The sequence below is a fragment of the Sus scrofa genome, chromosome 13 (assembly GCF_000003025.6).
Source record: "Sus scrofa isolate TJ Tabasco breed Duroc chromosome 13, Sscrofa11.1, whole genome shotgun sequence".
In the NCBI taxonomy this organism is placed as follows: Eukaryota; Metazoa; Chordata; class Mammalia; order Artiodactyla; family Suidae; genus Sus; species Sus scrofa.
The window spans coordinates 44,662,791-44,674,914 of NC_010455.5; the positions used below are offsets into that span (position 1 = coordinate 44,662,791).

Sequence of the window (12,124 nt, forward strand, 5' to 3'; positions counted from 1 at the left end):
TATGTTCCATGAGAATTAATGGGAAATTCTTGCCACCAAATAGCTGTCATATGTTAGTACTCTTATTAATGTATTAATCATAATATAAACTTTACTGTGAATGTCTTTCTTTCTTTCTTTCTTTTTGCGGGAGGGGGGGTGCACACCTGTGGCACATGGAAGTTCCCAGGCTAGGGGTCAAATGGGAGCTGTAGCTGCCAGTCTATACCACAGCCATGGCAACACCAGATCCCAGCCACATCCACAACCTGCACCTTAACTCGCTGAGTGTGAACCAGTATTCTCATGGACACTATGTCAGGTTCTTAACCTGCTGAGTCACAATGGAAACTCCCAAGATATGTTTTAATTCTTTTACTGAGAATTATCTTATTTTTTATTAAAGTATAGTTGATTTATCCCAGGACATTTTAAAGCTACCTCTCTGAAGAAGACAGAAAACCATGAGACTTTTACCTTTTATGCTCAGTCTCCATTTCAGCAACTCCAGTGTGTTTCCTGGGAAACCCTACATTATCATTATGGGATGATGGCTTCAGTGAGCTGAACTATTTAATTGGTCTTGTATTAACCCTGAAGTTCTAATAAGTCACTCAGAGGATTATATAATTCATGTACAGCATTCTGTAGCTCATTTATGTTTTAAATTACTTTTGTTGCAGACATTAATATGTTTTAGTCTTTGTCACAAAGCTGGATGGTATTTCAGCGACATTTCCTTCTAAAAGTTTACTATTTTACTCCCCAGTTATTTGTCAACTCTGCATTAGATCCTGGGTATATGCAGATTTAGTATTTCAGTTATTTGTAAGTGTTCCTGACGGTCGATACTCCAAAGGAATTTTTAACTTTTCTAGGACACAAATAGGAGTTGTGTAGGGCCCAAGTCACCTAGCTGGTACATGAAGCTTGCTGAACACTCAGCATATATATTCAAAGGTGTTTGGCTGTTTTGTATGCATTGTTGCAGAAGCAATTGCTTTCCTAATGTAATTATTTTAAAGCTTTTTTTTTTAAGTAGCTAATGTATATTGAGCATTTATGAGATACCAGATGCTTAAAGGAGTATTTAAAATGAATTGTTATGTAGAGATATTGTCATTACACCATTTTCCAGGTAAGGAAACAAGGCTTATGAAAGAGAGGTCTTGTTAAATTTACACAGTTCTGAGTGGTGGATCCTGCATTTGAACCTGGAAAGTGAAACTGCAGAGCCCAACTCCTTGCCTACCTCCCCCTTTCAGCATATATGGTAGACATTCAGAGGTTTACAAAATTGGGAGTTCTTACCTGGAAATTACATGTACTGAAGACGTCAAAGGGGAGATGTTATATTCAGCAGTGAGTCAGATCTCTACTTTCTCTATTAGGAAAATAAGAAAAAGTGATTTGTGAAATTGTTTCAGTGGGTGCCCTAGCCAGTATTTATTCTAATGGGTTCGTAAATTACTTTAGTTGAATATTTATAGAATCATCCAAGACCAAGGGGATTATTTATAGTTTCTCACTTATGCTTTCCCATTTTGTGGGGGGAAGTGTAATTCCAAGAGTCATATTTGAGAATTTGGTGGTTTTCAAAGGTCTTGGAATATACCCCAATGGACTATCGATGGCTATTGTATTACCATCATTATATTTTGTTTTTATGCAATAATATTTACCTGCCCAAGGTGAATATAAATGTAAAATAACACACAGAATGTAACATCAAATTCCTAGCACATAGCAACTGGTCATTTATTGGAACTCTTAGAGTCAAAGTTTGTGCCTCAAACTTGAGTTTTTGAGGCACCATATGCAGAGGTAGAACAGACTGGCAGGTTGCCCTGTGTTTAGCATTTGGAGGGATAAGTAAAAAATTGTGAGGCTTCATAGCTTGGGGACAAAAGACAGTTACTGGTAAGAAGGGATGTCTTCCACAACTGATGCCTTTCCAAAAAATTCTCATGATGCTGTGATAAATTATTAAGGCTATCAAAATATAAAGGAAGCTGTTTGGACAAGACAGAAAAATAGCAAGACCCATGAAATAGTGAGACCAAAACTCTAATTTTTTTTTTTAGAAACTTGTTGTCTCATTAATCAATTATCAATATCTCTAGCCTTAGCCCTTTCAAAGTTTCCAGTACCTAATGTTGTTTTAGGGGAATGATTTCTCCCCCATTGTGTGCCATTTTGGTGGAACTGTCACTCCACGTACATTGCTCTCTCCTTGCCAAGAAGTGGACCTGTAACACAAGCTGGACAAATTTTCTTTCTTTCCTTGTGTTCTGAAATTTTAATGACAGACATAGCAAGAAGGCAGCAAAAACCATTGGAGGTGGTTCATTTCAGCTCTGGTGGATGATAAGTCTGTCAGTTTGGTTTTTTTTTTTTTTTTTTTTGTCTTTTGTCTTTTTGTTGTTGTTGTTGTTGTTGCTATTTCTTGGGCCGCTCCTGCGGCATATGGAGGTTCCCAGGCTAGGGGTCAAATCGGAGCTGTAGCCTCTGGCCTACGCCAGAGCCACAGCAACGCGGGATCCGAGCCGTGTCTGCAACCTACACCACAGCTCACGGCAACGCTGGATCGTTAACCCACTGAGCAAGGGCAGGGATCGAACCTGCAACCTCATGGTTCCTAGTCGGATTCGTTAACCACTGCGCCACGACGGGAACTCCCTGTCAGTTTGTTTTTATTGTCACAATTCTCAGAGCATCATGGGTTCCTGGGAGCCTTTTCTCTGACTACTTCTTCCCTTAAATATGGACATTTCCCCCAGAACTTCCAATGAGTTACTTTTGTGCTCAAGTTAGATAGGCCCAATTAATTTCTGTTCCTTGCAAACTAAAAATCCTAACTGAAATAGTTGTGTTTTTTGTTTTTTTTTTTTTTTTTTTTTTTTTACAATTATGTAGAAGGGATTTAATGACATAGTTTTGGGAAATATTTAGTAAATGGTTTTCAGAAGAGGAGCACTATTTGAAATTCTCAGAAACAAAAATATGGCACGATTGCTTTCAGGAGCTTTTCAACTGTACATTTTCTTCCACATCCCAATGGACATCAGACCTGTGGAACTGAAAACTAATTTCTAAACTGATCTCTCCCTGGTGGTTCTAGTAAGGACAGAAACAGATATTCCGAATGTTTGTATGAAAGAGCTCTCTGAACCACTTCCCTGCTGTATACATACATACATATATATTTATGCTCCAAACTTCTTCTTGGAATACTGATTTTATTTCCTTACTTATGTGTTTATTCATTCAACAAGTACTTTTCTTTTTCTCTTCACATCAGGGAACAAAGCATGCTGTTATTGCTTATTCTCAGATTCTTTTAAAAGCCCATGAATCAATTGGGGGATGGGGGTAACCAAATAGAACACAAAATAGGATGATCTCTATGGCCACTGGATTGCCAAAAATACACATTCTGCAATTATCATCAGAATGACTTGTTACCATTTGAAAGTAGATGAAGAACGGAGATGCCAGTTATTCAGCCACATTCAAATCCCAAGAAATAGTTTTCTATCCATTCAATTTTGAGTAAATCTTTGGGTCTGGCTGGGTTTTGCTCAGTTTTTTCCACTCCTTCCTAGTTTCTATTCTGCCAAATATCTAATCATGCTCAGATGCATTCTGCATAATAAACTCTTTGCATTTTTCAGTGACTGTTTTTAATACAATACCCTTTAATATCAGTCTGTTCCTTCCCCACTTCCTTCTTTGGAATAACTAGCTTGATTTGGGCTGAATGCTTTTTTTCAGGGTTAATGGCAAAAGTACTAGTTAAGAGTAATACGGTTTTCACCTTCTACTTGATAGCTATTGGCATGCATGCTAGTGTCTGTATCAGATATTAAGGACTTTGTTGCAATTTAAGACTTGGTTGGTTCTGTCAGATATCTGTCTGGGACCTTTCCCTTGATGGAATCTGTCAGCATTTAATAACTCTATCAACAATGAAGCACAGCACAGGTATTGTACTAACAGGTTACATAGGTGTTTGCTTTGGACTTCCCAAGACAATGACTCTGCCTTAAGGAACAGATGGCTGCCAGTTTATAAGGGAGGTGATCTCAGCAAACAGTCAAGGAATAGGGGAAAAGCTGATGAAGGAAACTCACCTTAGCCAGTTTCTAGTACGGACAACTAGAGCTTCATAGTTTTGGGGGATTCTGAAAGACAGTATAGGACAATGGAATGCTCCAGTGAAGAAGAAGGAAGCTGGGGTATGTATTTACCAACTCCCCAGATAACACTGGTCAAGGGCAGCCCTAAGGGCACTCAGCTTCCAGTCTTCCACCTGGACACATGTGGGTGAAGTGTGCTTCCAAGAGCCAGACAAAAACCCCTCAGACAGAGACTCAGGTATTGACAGTAAGCAGCCTTTGATGTGAAGAAATTGGTACTATGGGCAGGGCACCTAAAGCATCATTTATCCACCTTGCAAATTGCAACACAAAGGAAGTAGGGGTGGATGCTTTATGAAAAGATCAGATTAGACACTGCTTATGCAGTATTCTTTGAAGAGAAAGTCATTCTTATGCCAAGGTTTCTGTTTTTCCAGAGATATATAGAGATTTCTACCTTCTAGACATACAGCATTAAAGAATAATTCATTGGGGTTAATTAAGCCAGCAGGACTCTGTATCATCTTCATCAGAATTTCCCAAGAATGCTTTATAAAAATTCAGATTCCTAGGTTTTAACTCTAGACTGGCAATCAAATCTCTGGGGGTCGGAGGACAGAAAGAAGCTCCAAGAAATATTTGCGAATTCCTCCAATTTGAAAATATCTGAGTATTTGCCCTTTGCCTGATAATCTTAACATCTTAAAATAAAAATACTGCTTTTTTTCATTATAATATTAATGCACACTCAAATCTGTGTAAGTCATCTCTGTCTTATTTCACCTCTACATCTGCAGTGCTTACCTAGCACAGGCTTGTCACATAGTGAATGCTCAATAGGTACTAGTCAAATAAGTGAATGCTTATTATAGAATCTAGAATGCAAGCATTCTTGGTGATTGAATGACTCACACCGTAGTGTGAATAAATTTGTCAACTCTTTTCCTCTAAGGAAGGATGAACAGATGCAATAATAGAACACTGGGAACCAGAGGGAAGGCACTGATAAAAATGGAATAAGGATCAGACTTCCAGCTACAAGATGATCCATCTGCACAAAGAGGATACAGTTAGCACCTGACATGTTTGCCTGCCCAATGTCCATTACTTTGCCATTGGATACATCACCATAATATTCCTTTGGGAAAACACTCCTCCCCTGTGCACAGCCCATAGTGCTTGTGAAAGCATGACTCAGATGTGGCCAGTCATCTTATTTCATCTTCAGGCTCACAGGGAAGGATCTGTGGTTCAATTGGTATCAATTAGAGGTTAGTCCAAATAAGAAATTAAAGAGGATTCTTAAATTCATGGAGAGAGAAGATAAATACCTGTTAGCTTTGCTCAAATGGTTGAATATAGGTCTATACCATCTTTACCATCGCATGGGGAAATGGTGCTTAAGAATGAAACCAAATGAGTAAGAAGGAAAACCAAGAATTGGAGACAGACTCACAAGAACACTATTGGGGTTCCTGGATACAGCCATGTCTGAAGCTCCTGTAACTGGCATGACTTGCCACTTACAGGAGCCAGTGTTGGTTATATTTTTGTCACCTGAAACAAAAAGAGTCCCAAATGTAAAAAAAGATTGAGATTAACTGACATCCAAGGAAGATCACCAGGTTGTCATTGAACATCTACAGTTGTCTCAAAGAAGTGGGCCTGAACCCCTGCTCTCCTAGTTCCTACCTGAGCGAAATTTAGCTGTTGCCTAAAGTTTCTAATCCTCAATTTATTCTTATAGAGAACTTGGAATATAATGTACCTCATGGTGTTGTGAGGGTTATATACATTAAGAATAACCATGAAGATGAAATGGTAGAGTTATTCATTAAAGTTCCTTCAGATGAATTTCCTTCACTTGTAGGGCATCCTTGCCACCACCACTTAGCTAAGAAAGTCCTCTTGATAATTCCGAAAGCCTCCATTAAATAGTATTGCTCATGGATTAAGGCATGCTACATACAGTGGGTAAATTTTCAAAGGGTGTTCAAGATATTGGACAATGTTTTCTCCTCATTGCCAAGTAATTTGTGACTATCAGGGAATATTTTGGCCTCTTGAATGGTGTTTGATCTTCTACATGATGTAAAAGGGAAAGTGTGAAGTTGAAGATTATTATAGACTGTATTTTCCAAAGATTGATATAACACTATCTCCCATTCCAGGTTTTGTTTAGCACTGTGACCTTGCTTCTGCCCATCAAGAGGTAGAAGGTAATTCCCCTTCCCTTAAACCTGGGCATTTCTTAGTGATCCACTTTTGTCACAGAATACAAAGGAAGTGACACCAAAAATGAGTCTGAAGACCTAGGTGAATGCTTGTTCTCCAGATGCTCCTATTTGGGATAATACTTATATAACTGAGCTGCCATGCTATGAGATTCCCAAAGCACATAGAAAGTCCACTTGTAGGGAGAGTCCATGGCCTCTTTGAGTCATTCTGACCCAAGTGACAGGCATGTGAGTGAATACACTTCTTGATGAATCCAGGCTCTAGACAATACAAATATAGTTCGCTCCTAGCCTCAATGTATCTTCAGCTAGGGGTGTATTTGTTCTAAGCACAGAAGAGGTATTCGTATTATGCCTTTTTGAATTCCTGACTTAGAACTTGTTATTGTTTCACACAACTAAAATTTGAGATGTTTTCTAATCATTAGCAATAGATAACTAGAACACATGGGAAAGCCTAGCTATCAAGGAACATCCCTCAGCCTTGAAGACATGATGATATTTATTGGACCAAAACTCTGTCAAACAGGACATACATATACTGGCAAAATGTAAACAACCAAATGGAAAACAAACCAACAAAACCCATCAGAACAAAACTCAGAACATTAGGTTACTAGAATTGGAAGTACATTTGATCATCAACCAGAACTATCTCATTTATAGAGGAGTATACCACCCCAAGTGTTGGTGTTGTAATGTTCAGGAGCCAAGACATAAACATCTATACATATAAGAATGTATACAATGTATAAAAATCTATACATACAAGAATGAGATAACTAATAAGGTAACATACTATCACTGGAGTCTGAGGTCAGCCAGACCTGGGCTCAAATCTCTTTACTCCAACCCTACTAGTTGAGTGATCTTTTACAAATTTTTTTAATCATCTTAAGGCTCAGTTTCCCCTATATGCAAGACAGAGGGACAAATATTTTCTTCATAGATGTATTATATTAAATAAGACAAAGCTGCACTTGGTATATTGCCTGGTAATAATAAACATTCCATGTCTTAATTATCACTGTTATAATAACTGTGTTGAATATTGTGTTCGAAGCCACTTGCAAATTATTTTTAATTGGATAAATCTGACATACAATATTGTATAAATTTAACGTATACAGCATGTTACTTTCATACACTTATATTGTAATGTGGTTACTGTAACAATGAAATTTAACACATCGCATGTTTAGAGTAGTATTATCATCTATATTCAATATACTGTGCATTAGATCTCAATACCTCACTAAGTGCCTAAGATTGTACTCTCAAATACCATTCAGTCTTATCTCCCTAGCCCTCATCTCTGGTTAACCACCATTTTACTCTCTTGTTTTTGCTGTTGTTGTTGCTTTGTTTCGTGGGGGGTTTTTTTGGTTTTTTTTTTTTTTTTTTTGGCTTTTTAGGGCCGCACCTGCAGCATATGGAAATTCCCAGGCTACAGGTCAAACTGGAACTGCAGCTGCCTGCCTACACCACAGCTAGAGCAATGTGAGATCCAAGCTGTGTCTGCACCCTACACTGCAGCTCACGGCAATGGCGAATCCTTAACCCAATGAGTGAGGCCAGGGATAGAACCCACACCATCATGGATACTAGTCAGGTTCATAACCTGCTAAGCCAGTATGGGAACTCCCTGTTTTGTGGTTTTTTTTTTTAGTTTCCATAAATAGGTGATATCCTACTGTACTTACTTGTCTCTTTGCCTGACTTATCTCACTCAGCATAATGTACTCAAGGTCCATCCAGGTAGTTGCACATGGCAAGATACCCTCTTTTCTCATGGCTGAAAAATCTTCCACTATGTATATACATACTCGGTTTTTTTTGTATGTTTTGTCTTTTTGAGGGCCCCACCCAAGACATGTGGTGGTTCCCAGGCTAGGGGTCAGATCCGAGCTGTGTCTGCGACATACACCACAGCTCACGGCAACACCAGACCCTTAATGCACTGAGCAGGGCCAGGGATCGAACCCGTAACCTCATGGATCCTAGTCTGATTTGTTTCCACTGCATCACGATGGGAACTCCTTGTTTTTTTTTTTTTTTTTTTAAACTTTATACCTTATTTTTATTTTTTTCCTTTTTTTTCTTTTCTTTTTTTAAATTGTTATTTCCCAATACAATTTTTTCCTACTGTACAGCATGGTGACTCAGTTATATGTACATGTATACATTCTTTTTTCTCACATTACCATGCTCAATCATAAGTGAACAGACATAGTTCCCAGTGCTACACAGCAGGATCTCATGGTTAATCCATTCCAAAGGCAATAGTTGGCATCCATTAACCCCAAGCTCCCAATCCATCCCACTCCCTCCCCCTCCCTCTTGGCAACCACAAATCTATTCTCCAAGTCCATGAGTTTCTTTTCTGTGGAAAGGTTCCTTTGTGCCATCTATTAGATTCCAGATATAAGTGATAGTATATGGTGTTTGTCTTTCTCTCTCTGACTTACTTCACTCAGGATGAGAGTCTCTAGTTCCATTCATGTTGATGCAAATGGCATTATGTCATTCTTTTTTATGGCTGAGTAGTATTCCATTATGTATATATACACCACATCTTCCTATTCCAATCATCTGTTGATGGATGTTTGGGTTGTTTCCATGTCTTTGCTATTGTGAAGAGTGGTGCAATGAACATGCAGGTGCAGGTGTCTTTTTTAAGGAATGTTTTGTCTGGATATATGCCCAAGAGTGGGATTGCTGGGTCATATGGTAGTTCTATGTACAGTTTTCTAAGGTGCCTCCATACTGTTCTCCATAGTGGTTGTACCAGCTTACATTCCCACCAACAGTGCTAGAGGGTTCCCTTTTCTCCACACCCTCTCTAGCATTTATTATTTGTGGACTTATTAATGATGGCCATTCTGACTGGTATGAGGTGGTATCTCATGGTAGTTTTGATTTGCATTTCTCTAATAATCAGGGATGTTGAGTGTTTTTTCATGTTCTTGTTGGCCATCTATATGTCTTCCTTGGAGAATAGTCTATTCAGGTCTTTTGCCCATTTTTCAATTCGGTTGTTGGATTTTTTTGCTGTTGAGTTGTATAAGTTGCTTGTATATTTTAGAGATTAAGCCCTTGTCAGTTGCATCATTTGGAATTATTTTTTTTAAATCCATTCATGTATTGATCCATTTTGGGCTGTTTCCATTCTTGGCTATTGTGAATCATGCTGTGATAAACAGGGGAATGCATCTATCTAGTCAAACTCCCCTTTTGATTTCCTTTGGATACTTACCCAGTATGGAATTTCTGGATTCTAAAACATAAGCTAACTTTCAATAAAGATGATAATAATATTCTATGGTGGAAACCAGAATAAGAATTCTAGTTAATATTCATTAATATGCACAATCCATGAACTAGATCAAGGTTCCTTTTAAGAATTGCCTCCCTTAATGATCACAACAACATTGTGAATCAGCTACCAGTATATCTCATTTAAGAGAAAGAAATTGAGGAATTTAAAGTATAGGTACTGTGTTCCAGGTCACACAGTGATTAAGTGGTAATCAGACGGCAGAGCAGTAGCTCTTAATCACCATGCCATATTGTGTTTCCCTGTTGGATACATTTCCTTTGAGTTTTTAAATGAGGAGCCCTCTTTTAGGTCAAGCCACCACCATATTACACTACCAGCATGGTCCATGGCACTACAGAAACATGAGGTCTCTTGGAGTTACCGCACTGAGATGCAGAACAGGTAACTGCCCTAATGTATATGCAATGGAGTCACTGAAAGAAAGGGAGACATAACTCAACAGGGAATGAAGACAGGTTCATTGTGGTTCCCCATGGGTGATTCAGCACTTTCAAGGTCAATTTAATATGGAAAATATTGCCAATTCCTATTCATTGAAGACCTGATGCCTGATGCCAAAATCACTTAAATGACTCAGGAAACTCTGTCCTTATCATTTTGCACTGAATATACCTTTTAAGGGTGGGACTGGTGTTTTGCTTTGAATTTTGGCAGGCTGGCAAACATCTCAAATGTTTTCTGAATGATCCTTAGCTTATAGTGCACTTCCTGTCCCATAGGTGTAGCACTAAAAAAAAAAAAAAAAATATTCACTAGATTCTCCCTGCTCAAAGAGTGATCCATGGACCAGCAGGATCAGTATCTCCTTGGGATTTGCTAGCCATGCAGAATTTCAAGGCCCAACCCCACATCTATTAACTCAGAATTTGCGTTTTAATATGATAAATGTGTATATTAATCATGTAAGTTAGTATGAAAACCACTTTCTAGACCCATATTTATTGAAAACTTCCTCTGTGTCACCTATTTTTCTAAGCTTGAAATAAACAGAAATTTTCTGAATTCATGGGGGGAAATGTCTAAGAATCAAGTAAAAAAAAAAAACTCTTGTGCTTACTAATTTTTAATAAGAAAGTAAGAGTAGATGAGGTTTTCTGGGAACCTTGCCCTTTATTAGCATGAGGGACAAGACTACTCCAAAGATCTGAGACCTAAATGAATGGAAGAGGTGAATGTGTAAAGATAAGAGAGAGGGATACTAAGGCAGAGAACAAAGCATGTGCTGTCAGGAGGTAAGAATGAGCCTGAAGTGTCTGGAGAATGGAAGGAAGGTCAGAGTAGTGAGTGACAGAAAAAGACAGGAGACAGGTCATTCATTCAACAAACAGTTACTAAGAACAAAGGCAGTGCTAGGAACTGTCCTAGGTGCTGGAGATATTCTTGTCCACAAAACCAACGTTCCATTCTAAAGTTCTTATTCTAGTGACTGAACCAGATAAGTGACAAATGTGACAGAAACCAAAGAAGGATCTGGTGGTAGGAAGTTATAGAAGGGGTTTTATCTTAGGGGAGGGGGTGGCAAATTATGGAACATGGGCCAAATTCAGATGGCCACCTGCTTTTATAAACAAAAATTTTATTGTAATACAGGTCCTTCTCATGAATGTATACATGTTCTACAGATGCTATCATACAACCATGGAGAAGTTGAGTAGTTATCACAGAGATAATATGGTTTCCAAAGTCTAATATATTTACTATCTGGATGTTCACAGAAAAAGTCTTTCTTAAAAGATAGAGTGTCTGGGGGTAGGGTGAGAGGATGGCTCTCTGGGAAAGCAATGATTGAGCAAAAAAAATAGGCAAGACCCACATGACATAGGGTCATTTATTTTTTATTTTATGAAAGTATAGTTGACTTACAATGTTATGTTAGCTTCTGGTGTATAGCTAAGTGATTGAGTCAAACATACATGTAATTGTTTTCATTTGCTAATCCCAAACTCCCTATGCATCCCTCTTCCACCCCTCCCTCTTGGCAACCACATTTGTTCTCTATATCTGTGAGTCTGTTTCTGTTTCATAGATAACTCATTTGTATCATATTGTAGATTCCACATCTAAGTGATATCATATAGTATTTGTCTTTCTCTTTCTGGCTTACTTCACTTAGTATGATAAGTTCTAGTTCCATCCATGTTGCTGTGAGTGGTATTATTTCATTCTTTTTTATGGCTAAGTAGTATTCCATTGCATATATGTGCCACATCTTCTTTCTCCATTCATTTGTTGATGGACATTTAGTTTTTTTCCATGTCTTGGCTATTTTAAATAGTGCTACAGTGAACATAAGGGTATGTGTCTCTTTTTGAATTATAGTTTTGTGAAGATATATGCCTAGGGGTGGGATTGCTGGATCATATGGCAATTCCATTTTTAATTTTTTTGAGGCCTCTCCATACTGTTTTCCACAATGGCTGCATCGATTT

At 38.2% G+C, this 12,124-nt stretch overlaps 1 long non-coding RNA gene across 3 annotated transcripts in view; it reads right to left on the reverse strand.

Moving 5' to 3' along the window:
- LOC106505628 overlaps positions 370-12,124 on the reverse strand; it is a 178,263-nt gene continuing 166,508 nt past the window's right edge. For all 3 annotated transcript variants that reach the window (XR_002337612.1, XR_002337611.1, XR_001300230.2), the window contains one exon: positions 370-1,363. This is a non-coding gene — a long non-coding RNA (uncharacterized LOC106505628). The remainder of the gene's footprint in view (positions 1,364-12,124) is intronic.